General features: G+C 39.1%; 1 pseudogene; it reads left to right on the top strand.

Annotated features, from left to right (window-relative positions):
* The first annotated feature begins 11,057 nt into the window (after window positions 1-11,057).
* On the top strand, window positions 11,058-11,556 carry LOC148755858 (tumor necrosis factor ligand superfamily member 13B pseudogene; annotated as a pseudogene).
* The last annotated feature ends 1,233 nt before the right edge of the window (window positions 11,557-12,789 follow it).

Here is a 12,789-nt window from a genome sequence, read left to right as displayed (position 1 = left end):
TGTGTTTACCTTCTTTCACAACTACATCAAAATTACAACTAATCTACAAAACAACCACTATTGAGAATCACCTAAAATCAAGCTGAACTGAAGCCTTTCAACTAAGGACTTGCAGAAGAAGCCACCTCCAGACTGGTAGCAAGGTTAGAGACGCAGAACGGGATGGTCCCACATCCACCTGTGACGATTAAAGATCGGGAGTGCTATTTTGGTGGTGGGGCTTCCCCCCATTCCCTAAATGAGTGAGAGATATCAGCCCCACCCCAGCACAGGGTTCCAGTGCCGGGGAAAGAAGGCCCCATAATTTTTGGTTGTGAAAAACAGAAAAACAGCAGTGATTGTGACTGAGTGAGACTGAGTGCAGCTACACTCACAGGTTCTCCTTTTAAAGGGACTGCACACGGACTTACCTACCAACAGAGTAACTCACTCTGAGCTCCAGTGCTGGGGAAGCAGCTGGAAAGGCATCAGGGACATATGGTGGGGAACTGAGTTGTCTGGCTTGGGACGGGGGTTGGAGAGGCGGCTTTCTCCTGGACGGGGGGAGCTGGTGGAGGCCATTGTTTCTTTGGTGAGCCCTCCCTGTTCCTGGTGTGTGAACACAGGTGGCTGCCATTTCTGAGTTTCTGCTGTTCTTTCGACCCTTCCTGGTGATTTGAGACCCAGCCCCACCCAACTTATGGGCACACACCAGGCTGAATTCAGTCTCATTTTGACTGCCTGCTTTGGCTCAAGCTGCAGAGGTTTCTAGGGTCTCTCAAAGATTCACAGAACCCAGACAAGCAGCATCTGGCTTGAGCATATCCTGTACCTCTGGCTGAGCAGCCCTAATCTGGGACTAGTGGAAGCCAGCCTTGGTTTGTGGCTTGGCCTCTCCAAGGCACTTCCAGGCACAGCATTCATGGCAGTCAGCTGTGCATTTCTTTTTGACTCCATCTAGGTGGTTAAGTGGCCCCAGGTGGGACACAGGCTGTGGCTGAAGTAGACCTACAGAAGAAACCCTCCAAGGTGGTCCTGGGGCTGGTGACCCCAGTGACCAGCTTCAAAAAGAGCTGGAGCATCACCTAGTCATCTCAAAGTATGACACACCCAAGGGGCAGATTGGGCAGGCACCAGAGTCCTGCTAAGGCAGATCTTGCTCTGTAGGATCAGCCCCTGCGCACAACAACCCTTCCACTCTAGTCAAGGCCAGTCCTCACAACCAGGGAGCCCAAGGGTCAGCCCCTCACAGTGATGTGCAATATCAACTGAGGCTCAACTACAAGAGGAGAGCATACACAACCCACTCAAGCTATGTGCATGGAACGTGTGGCTTGGGTGACCAGAAAGACTGCACCATTGAAACTCACAGCATAGCTACTACATAAGGCCACTCTACTAAGATCAGCTGAGATAGCAACCTTACCAAATACATGGAAACAAACATAGGGAGGCAACCAAAATAGGGAGGCAACCAAAATAGGGAGACAAAGAAACAAGTCCCAAATGAAAGAACAGAACAAAGCTCCAGAAAAAGAACTAAGCGAAACAGAGATAAGCAAACTATCAAGTGCAGAGTTCCAAACATTGGCTATAAGAATACTCAATGATCTCATAAAAATGGAGATGGAAACCACCAAAACCATAAAAAAGAACCAGTTGGAAATAAAGGATACAATAATGGAAATTAGGAATATATTACAGGGAATCAGCAATAGATTAGATGAAGCAGAGGATCCAAAGAGTGAGCAGAAGATAAGTTAGCAGAAAACACCCAACCAGAACAGCAAAAAGAAAAAAGAATCCAAAAAAATTGAGGAGAGTTTAAGGGGCCTCTGGGACAATATCAAGCATATCAATTTTGCATTATAGGGGTACCAGAAAGAGAAGAGAGAGAGCAAGGAATTGAAAACCTACTTGAAGAAATAATGACAGAAAACTTCCCTAACCTCGTGACAGAAATGGACATACAAGCTCAGGAAACACAGAGTCACAAACAAGATAAACCCAAAGAGGCCAACACCAAGACACATCATAATTAAAATGCCAAATATTAAAAACAAAGATAAAATCTTAAAAGCCGCAAGAGAAAAGCAGTTTATTACCTATAAGGGAGCCTCCATAAGACTGGCAGCTGATTTCTCAACAGAAACTTTGCAAGCAAGAAGGGAGTGGCAGGAAACATTCCAAGTGATGAAAAGCAATAACATACAACCAAGACTGCTCTACCCAGGAAGGCTGTCATTTAGAATTGAAGGACAGATAAGAAGCTTCCCAGACAAGAGAAAGCTGAAGTAGTTCATCACCATCAAACCAGTATTACAAGGACTGTTAGAGGGATTTCTTTAAGATGGGAGGGGGGTAAAGCATGGGTGAAAGGGGAAGGGATTAAGAAGAACAAGTTGGGTATTATATAGTAGTCATGGGAATGCAGGTTATAGCATAAGGACTATAGCCAACAATATTGTAATAACTAGGTATGGTGCCAGATCTATCAGCATGATTGATGAGAATGGGGTTGGGGTGAAGGTGAAAAAAGTGAAGGCATTAAGAAATATAAATTTATAGTTAATACAGTATGGGAAATATAATCAACAACGTTGTAAAGATCATGTAAGGTGCCAGATGGGCACTGGATTTATCAGGGGGATCAAGTCATAGACTGTGTAGATGTCTGACCAATGTACTATACACTGGAAGAGCTGAAGTAGAAAAATATTGAATGTCAATTGTAACTAAATATATAAGTATATACAGTCACGGGATGTGACTATATATACTTATATACTTATATTATAGGGAAGATAGTCAATAGTATTGCAACAGCTGTATAAGAAGTCAGAGGGATAGTAGCTTGGGGGATGGTTTATCAGTTTATGAGGGGTTTAAATGTTTAACTATTATGTTGCTTTGTACACCTGAAACTAATAAAAAAAAATCAAAAAACAAGAAAAAAAAAATCAAAGGCGAGATAAAGAGCTTCCCAGACAAGAAAAGGCAAAAAGAGGTCATCTCCACCAATCCAGTATTACCAGAAATGTTAAAGGGACTTCTTTAAAAAGATGAAGAAAGGCGGTGGGGGTAAAGAACATAAAGATGAATTATAAAATGGCAATAACTGTAAATGGACTATATGCTCTAATCAAAAGACATAGGGTAGCTGAATGGATAAGAAAACAGGACCCATATATATGTTGTCTACTAGAGGCCCCCTTTAGATCAAAAGACACACAGACAGAGAGATTCTGGTCAAGATGGCACAATAGGTAAATGCTGGGCTTACTGTCTCTCATGACCACATCAACATTACAACTAAACTACAAAACAACCATCATTGAGAATAACCTAAAAGCTTGCTGAATCAAAGCCCTACAACTAAGAACATGTCGAAGAAGCCACCTCGAGACTGGTAGAAGAGACAGAGATATGGAATGGGCTGGTCCCACACTCGCATGTGACCATTAAAAATTGGGAGGGATATCTTCGCTGCAGAGGTCCCCGCCAGAGAAGCGAGAGACCCCAGTCCCATCCTCCCCCCAGAGCATGGTTGTAGTGCAGGGGAGAGAAGTCCCCATAATCTCTAGTTGCGAAAACCATCAGATTTGACTGATTAGGATCTAGGGCAGCTGGATTCCCAGCCAGACCTCTTAAAGGGACTGAACAAAGACTTACGAATTGACAGAATCACTGGTTCTGAGCTCCAGTACTGGGGCAGCAGCTGGAAAAGCGGCAGGACATAGGATGGGGAACTGAGTTGTCTGGCGTGGGATGGGGCTAGATGGGTAGCTTTCTCCTGGACAGAGGAATTGGCAGAGTCCATTGTTTCTCTGTTGGTCCCTCCCCCTTCCCAGCAGGCAGACGCAGGGGGCCGCCATATCTGAGTCTCCATCAAGCTGGCTAATGCCATTTGTTCACCACGCCCCACCCAAATTTCAGGCATACCCAAACCACTTCCAGTGGCTTTTGCATACAAACTGCCTGCCTTAGCTTATGCTGCATACTTTCCTTGGGTCTCCAAAGGTTTGCAGAACCCACACAAGCAGCATCTTGCTTGAGCATGTCCTGTACCTCTGGATGTACGCCTGTATGCCCTAAGCCCAGTACTAGTGTAAGCTGGCCTTGGTTCACAGCTTGGCCTCTGAATGCACTTTCAAGCATGGCACAGGTGGCAGGCTTCTGCAGATTTCTTGTGGCTCCTGCAGGCTGGCCCCAGGTAGGGCAAGGGCTGCAGCTGAAATTGACCTGCAGTAGATCCGCTCCAAGGTGGTCCTCAGGCTGGCTCCCCCAGGGGCCAGCTTTGAAACAAGCAGGAGCATCACCCAGCTGCATCTAAGAACAACACACTCAAGGGGAAAACTGGGCAGGCACCAAGGCCCTGCTAAGGCAGATCCTGCTCTATAGGGTCAGTCCCTGCACCATAATTCCTCAACTGTAGTCACGAACAGTCCTCATAACCAATGAACCTGAGAGCCAATCCCTCCCACTGATATGCAAGTAGCAACCAAAACTCAACTACAACAGAAGGGTACACACAACCCACACAGGGACCTGGTCAGATGACCAGGAAAGCTGTGCCACTTAGCCCAATAGCACACCTACAACCGAAGGCCACTCTACTGAGACCAGAAGACACAGAAGCTCTATGTATTACATAGAAAGAAACACAGAGAGGCAGCCAAAATGGGGAGACAAAGACATATGTCCCAAATAAAAGAATAGAACAAAGTTCCAGAAAAAGAACTAAACAAAATGGAGACAGGCAATCTACCAGAAATCAGAGATTAAAATACTGGCTATAAGAATGCTCAATGATCTGAGTGAGAACTCAACAAAGAGATAGGAAACATAAAAATAGAGATAGAAAACATTAAAAAGAACCAGTCAGGAATGAAGAATACATTAGAAGGAATCAACAGTAGATTAGATGAAGCAGAAGATCAAATCAGATTTGGAAGAGAACACTCAATCAGAACAGCAAAAAGAAAAAAAAAAATCCAAAACATGGCGACAGTTTAAGAGGCCTTGAGGACAACAACAAGCATACCAACATTTGCATAATAGGGATACCAGAGGAGAAAGGAGAGAGCAAGGGATTAAAAATCTATTGATGAAAAATGAAGAAAAAATTTCCTAACCTGGTGAAAGAAATAAGTATACAAGTCCAAGAAGTGCAGACAGACCCAAACAAAATGAACCAAAACAGAACCACACCAAGACACATCATAATTAAAATGGCAAGTGTTGAAAACAAAGAAAAAATCCTAAAAGAAGCAAGAGAAAGGCAAGTAGTCATTTACATGGGAGCTCCTACAAGAGTGTCAGCTGATTTCTCAACAGGAACTTTGCAGGCCATAGGGACTGGCACAAAATAGTCAAAGTGTTCAAAAGCAAGGATCTACAACCAAGGCTACTCTATCCAGCAAAACTCTCATTTAGAATCAGAGGACAGATAAAGAGCTTCCCAGACAAGAAAAGTCTAAAGGAGTTCATCTCCACCAAATCAGTATTACTAGAAATGTTAAAGAAACTTCTTTAAGAAAAAGAAGGTGTGTGTTTGGGGCACTGGAAGAACATAAAGATGATTAATAAAATGGCAATAACTATGTACTTATCAACAATCACTTTAAATATAAATGGATTAAGTGCTCCAATCAAAAGACATAGGGCGGCTGAATGGAGAAGAACATAAAACCCTTACAAATGTTGCCTACAACAGACTCACTTCAGATTGAAAGATACACACAGACTGAAAGCAAAGGGATGGAAAAAGGTATTTCCTAAAAATGGAAATGGAAAAAAACAGCTGGTGTAGCAATGCTTATATCAGACAAAATAGATTTAAGAACAAAGGCTATAACAAGAGACAAAGATGGACCCAGTAATTGCAGTTGGTATGTATCTGAAGAAATCCAAAACACTAATTCATAAAGATATATGCATCCTTATGGTCAGTGCAGCATTATTTACAATAACCAAGATATGGAAGGACCTAAGTGTCCATCAATAGATGAATGGATAAAGAAGAAGTTGTACATATATACAATGGAATATTATTCAGCTATAAAAAAGAATGAAATCTTGACATCTGCAGCAACATGTATGGATCCAGAGGGTATTACAGTAAGTGAAATAAGTCAGAAAGAGAAAGACCAATACCATATGATTTTACTTATATATGGAATCTAAAAAACCAAACAAACAAAAAAGAAATAAACAAACAAAAGAGAAACAAATTCATAGATACAGAAAACATTTTGATGGTTGCCAGATGGGAGGATGTTTGGAGTAGGTGGGTGATAAAGAGAAAGAGATTAAGATGTGCAAATTGGTAGTTACAAAATGGTCATGGGGATGTAAATATTCCCTATGTACAGCATAGGGAATATAGTCATCAATATTGTAATAACTATGTATGGTATCAAATGGGTACTAGCTTTTTCAGGGTGATCACTTCATAAGTAATATAAATATCTAACCACTATATTGTAACCTGAAACTAATATAATATTGTATGTCAACTGTAATTGAAAAATTAAAAATAATTTTTAAAAAATAATAAATAAAACTTTCCTGAGGTAAATTAAAGTCCTAAAACTTTCTCAAGTGACCAAATTGTTTTATTTTCTTTGGCTTCTTTTCTCTTTTTTCTTTCTTTTTTTTAATTTTTTATTTTATTTTATTTGTGGAGTGGCAGGAGTGAGAGGAGGCACTCCAGAGAGAAAAAGTGAAATAGGCTCCCTGTCCCTTGCAACTCTAGGCCCTACAGTCACTGCCTTCTTCCCCAGGCAGTGCTCAGACCTACCACCACGGCCACAGCAGCACCTCACAGCCTGTCCAATGTTTTACTTTTTATTTAGTTAATGTTTTTGTTTTCACATTGTCTCAATTTAAAATTAAACCTAAAAAAGTTCTCATACTGATAAAAGCTTATAGATGGTAATATTAAAATCAGGCAAAAAACAGATGCGTGCAGTTATTGCTTATACTCGGTACTGTACTTAAGGGACTAAATAGCTGAGAATGAAAAAAAAAAGAAAAAAAGAAGAAGTATGTGAAGAGTAATCAAACTTGTCTATATTTGTAGATATGTGCTTTTATGTTTAAAAAAACATCAATTTTTATAATTAAAAAGCAATGTTGTTAAACATAAGATCAATGTACAAAAATTAATTGCATTTCTGTAATCAACCACAAATAGAAAATTTATTATTTAGAATTACTATTAACAATCGTATTAAAAAAACTGTAAGCTAGAAATAAATCTAGAAAACCGTATACACGATATTATGGATAAAACTATAAAATTTGTTGAAAGATAGAGTAAATATAGTAAATGGAGATACATACGATATTACTAAAAAGACTCAGTTTTCTGCAATTTGATTCATTAGATCAATTCAATTGCAATCAAAATTCTAACACAATTTTTGTCATAGAGAACAAACTACTGTATTGCTAAAAGATCTATGAGAGGAAAAAGAGCCTAGAACAGTGGTTCTCAACTGGGGCAATTTTGCCACCTCTCCAATATTTGGCAATGTCCAGAAACATTTTGATTATAACAACTGATAGAACCAGGGAAGGTGATTACTACTGACCTCTAGTGCGTAGAAGCCAGGGATGCTGCTACATATCATTCAGTACACAAGACAGCATTCCCCCACACACACACCCCACCCACTGCCTGCTATAAAGAACGGTCTGGGCCAAAATGTCAATAGTATCAAGAATGAAAACCTTTGGCTTAGAATTACCAAGACAATATTGAAATAAAAGTGAGGTGATGATTTTGCTTATCATATATAACATTTCATTATAAAGCCATAGTAATTAAAACTGTGTGTTTTTGTCACCGAAATGGACAAATAGATCAAAGTAACAGAATAGAGTCTCAGTAGTCCTCTGGGGGTGATGAAGAAAAGGACAGGAGATTGTGACGCGATATACTGGTAGACAAAATATGTCGGTAATACTTTTCTTAAGTTAGGTGGTGAGTACACACGTTTGAATTATGATGTTCTTTTTTGTACTAACTAAAATAATAATATTTAAGGGAATCTGTAGCAACTTACTAAACTAAGTGGACAGATAAGATGTGGGTACCACTCAGTCCAAATCAAATGAATGGAAATTCTGTATAAAATATCAGAAAACTATAGACTAGAGTGGTAAGAAAAATGTATAACTTCCAATTCTAGAACAGAATAAGAAAATCAAATAGACAGTGACAAACAGGAGTTATCAATTCCATAGCTCATGCGTGTTTGTGGCCCAGACAAAAGTACTAGAAACTTGGAGTCAAGACCATAATGCTAATGTAAGAATGGAGGTGGGTCCTCAGACCACTACAAATTGGGAAAGTTAGATTTGAGCCCCTACAAGGAAGCCAGTGCCTTCAAGAATGTTCCCTTCCTTCTACATAAGGGGGATTAGGAATTACTGCTCCCTGGGATGGCAAAGAAGTGAAGATACTTTCTGCCTTTTTAGGACCAGGGATAGCAATGAGGTTACCCTTCAGGAACGGAAACTTCAGGCCTGGGCCCCATGCAGATGTGTGGCTTTAAACTACCTTCTTGTCAGTGTTAACTCAAAACTGATACGGTAAAAAAGAAAATGTCCTTATACATTGACCCCTCTGGGACTCTGGGAGGTGCAAAATGCAAAACCACCTTGTAAGGACAGTTACAATTCATGGATCTCAGAAACGCCACAATTAAAATCTACAAAATTATGTGTTCACCATCCAGAGTCAGTTCTCCTTCCATCACCATATATTTGATTCCGTTTACTCTCATCTACCACCACCCTGACTCCTTACCCTCTGGTAACCACTAAACTATTGTCTGTGTCTATGAGTTTTCGTTTCTTTCTTTGTTTGTCTTGTTCCTTTGTTGTTTTTAGTTTTATATCCCACATAACAGTGATATCAAATGGATGATGTATTACAGAATTGTACACCTGAAACCCATGTAACTTTACTAACCATTGTCATCCCAATAAACTTTAATTTTTTTCCAAACAAACATCAATTTTTATTTCTTGAGATCTCTATACTGTTACAAAGATAATTTCATTTCATTAAGTATTTTATAATTGTCTGCCAATTAAATATTTCCATGGTAATTTATCATTCTATATTTATGAAACAAGAATGGGAACACAATGAAAGGCTAAAATTAAGTACTGACAAACTATAAAGTTTGTGACTGCTTTGGATAACATTGACACAGCCTTAGCACTGTGTTTCCCTGAAAACAAGACCTAACTCTAATGCACCTTTTGGAGCAAAAAATTAATATAACACCCGGTGTTATGTTATGTTATGTTATGTTATGTTATGTTATGTTATGTTATGTTATGTTATGTTATGTTATGTTATGTTATGTTATGTTATGTTATGTTATGTTATGTTATGTTATATTATATTATATTATATTATATTAAAGACCCAGTCTTATATTAGTAAAATAAGACCGGGTCTCATACTAATTTTTGCTCCAAAAGATGCATTACAGCTGTCTGGCTAGGTCTTATTTTCAGGGAAACATGATATGTCCATATCCTCCTCTCTTTCTTTTTTATTAGTATCAGGTGTACAAAACAATGTAATAGTTAGACATTTACACCCCCATAAAATGATAACCCCACCCCCCAATCTACTACCCCTTTAACAACGTATATAGCTGTTACATGCAATTCCATTGACTCTATTCCCTATGCTGTACTTCACATCCCATAATTATATATATATATGCATATATATACATATTTATGTATATATATTAAATTATAGTTGACATTCAATATTATTCAGCTTCAGCTTTAGGTGTACAGTGCAGTGGTCAGGAATCTACATTATCCATGAAGAGGTCTCCCTAATAAGAAAAGTGCCCATTTGACACCCTATTTTAATTATAAATAAATAAATAAATAAATAAAATTAGCAAACCTTAAAAAATAAATTAAATTAAATTTTAAAAATTAGGAAACCTTAAAAAAAAAATCTACAAAATTAAGTAACCACAGCTGAAGATGAGTGCAAATTGAAAAAAAATATCCAAACTGCATATATAAATGAACCACCATTAATGGAGAATTATCATACACAATAAAAAGATAAAATGCACACACTAGAAATAATAAAACAATCCAAAATAGATTGTAAACATATCAATGGTATTGTAATAGCTATGTACGGTGTTAGATGGGTAGCAGACTTGTTGAGGTCATCACTTTGTGAGGTGTGTAAATGTCTAATCACTATGTGGTTTTGTACACCTGAAACTAATAATAACAAATAAAAATAAAATAGATCGTAAACAAATACGCTTAAAGTGATTAAAATACAAAAGCAATAATGTTAACAATAGTGAATTTAAAAAGAGAGTATGAAAGCAAAATAATATTAAAAAGAACTCAATAAAAATAAAAAACGCTACTACTACTGAATCAATGGGGCAAGAGGAGATAATATGAAAACCAGCCAATAAGTGAAGTGATAATTACTGAGAATTTTCCAAAATTAAAGAAAACAATATTCTTTACTTTTTAAAAGCACACTGGGGGTAAATTAGAAAAAATAAAAAACAATTATAACCTAGAAATATTTTAGTGGTAGTAGTCATTGTAGTATTATTATCTAACATTTTTAAGCATTTGCTATAACTCAGGAGTTATTGTAAGTTCTGCATATATTTGACTAACACTGGCAACAACTTATGAAGTAAGGCTATTGTTATCTCCACTTACAGATGAATAAACTGAGGCACACAGAGTTTAGGTAACGTGTTCAACACCAGGAAGTATGATTGTTAGAAGACATATTGCAACCTGTTGAAGACAGAGAAAATTTGTCTTCAAATTTTGTAAAAAGAAAAGAAAGATTTTCTACAAAGTAATGAAGATTAGGCTGAAGGCCGACTTCCCAATAGAAAAATAGAAAGCCGAAGACAATACTGTCTTCAAGTATTGAGATAAGAGAGATATCAAGCTAGAAATCTATACTTTATTCCGCCTGATGGGGAAAAGAAAATATTTTCAACTCTCACTGAAAAAACTATTAAGGATAGTAAATAATCTTTGCACCACCAGCTTCAGGAAAAAGCAACTGCAGTCAAGGCAGCAGGAAAAAGCGTGCCACTCAGAATCCAGAAGAGTCACTCAAGACTGCTTGTAGATAGTGACATGCTTACGATACGAAAAGGAGGCTACATGTTTGTTCTGTGGCTTTTCAGCTGTAAAAGAGGAAGAGCCCTAGAAGAAAGAGAAAATAAGATATTTGTCAAAGAAACCGGTTACTTCTTTATATATAGTCAAGTTTTATACAATGATAAGACCTTTGCCTTGGGACACCTAATACAGAGGGGAAAGAAAAGTCCATGTCTTTGAGGATGTATTGAGTCCGGTGACTTTGTCCCTGTGTATTCAAAATATGCCTGAAACACTACCCAATAATTGCTATTATTCAGCTGGCACTGCAAAGCTTGAAGATGAACTCCAACTTGCAATACCACGCAAGGATGCTAAAATATCATGGATGGGGAAGACACTTTTTTAGGTGCATTGAAACTTCTATGACCTACTGAAACCTTGTTTGTGGCTATTTTCTTCCCTTTCTATGTACCTCTAAGGAGAAAACACATAACTAAAAGTACCAAAAGGGGGGGAAAAGTTAACTGTAGCCTTTTCTCTGAGCTATTTGTTGTGGTTTGCTGAAACTAGATCAAACAGAAAATTTAACAGATACCCATGGTCAAAGAGTGTCATGTGAATTACAAGAAATAGAGCTCATTTAAGGAAAGATAAAATTAGACAGATTTTTCACTCTAATGCCATGTTGAACAACTTAGTCACAGCTTCTTGTCTTGAGGAAGCACAGGATTCAAAGGGACTGTAATCATTTCTTCAAAAATGATATTGTGAGATAACCAAGAAGGCACAGTGGGTAAACGCTGTGTTTTCCTTCTCTCACAACCACATCACAATCACAACTAATCTACAAAACAACCGTTATTGAGAACCACCTAAAATTAAGCTGAACTGAAGCTTTTCAACTACAGATGTGCAGAAGAAGCCACCTCCAGACTGGTAGGAAGGTCAGAGACACCAAACGGGCTGGTCCCATATCCACGAGGGACCTTTAAAGAGCAGGAAGACTATTTTGGTTGTGCTGGTACCTCCTCACCTTCTAGGGGAGCAAGATCCCAGCCCCACCCCAGCACAGGGATCCAGTGCTGGGGAGAGAAGTTTCCATAAATATTGGATGTAAAAACCAGCGGACATTGTGACTGAGACTGAGTACGGCTGCACTCACAGGTGCTCCTCTTAAAAAGACCACGTGTGGACTTACCCACCAATGGAATCACTAACTGAGCTCCAGCACTGGGGCAGCAGCTGGAAAAGCGGCAGGGACACATGGTAGGGAATTGAGTTGTCTGGCTTGGGACTGGGCCATGCGTGGCAGCTTTCTCCTGGACAGAGGAATTGGTGCAGGCCATTGTTTTGTTGCTAAGCCCTCCCCTTTCCCAGCGTGTAAACACAGGTGGACGCCATTTGTGAGTCTCCACCATTCACACCCCACCAAGGCGATTTGAAACCTGGCCCCTCCCAACTTTCAGACACACTCAGGGTGCTTTCAGTGGCTTTCTCATTCAAGCGCTTGCTTCAGCTCAAGCTGCACACTTTCCTAGGGTCTCTCAAAGGTTCATGGAACCCAGACAAGCAGGATCTGGCTTGAGCGTGTCCTCTACCTCTGGCTTAGCAGCCCTAAGCCGGCACTAGCAGCAGCCAGCCTTAGTTGGTGGCTTGGCC

This window comes from Rhinolophus sinicus, chromosome 14 (genome assembly GCF_057876585.1).
Source record: "Rhinolophus sinicus isolate RSI-liver-muscle chromosome 14, RSI-T2T, whole genome shotgun sequence".
Classification (NCBI taxonomy): domain Eukaryota; kingdom Metazoa; phylum Chordata; class Mammalia; order Chiroptera; family Rhinolophidae; genus Rhinolophus; species Rhinolophus sinicus.
This window is presented reverse-complemented; position numbering and strand designations above follow the sequence as displayed.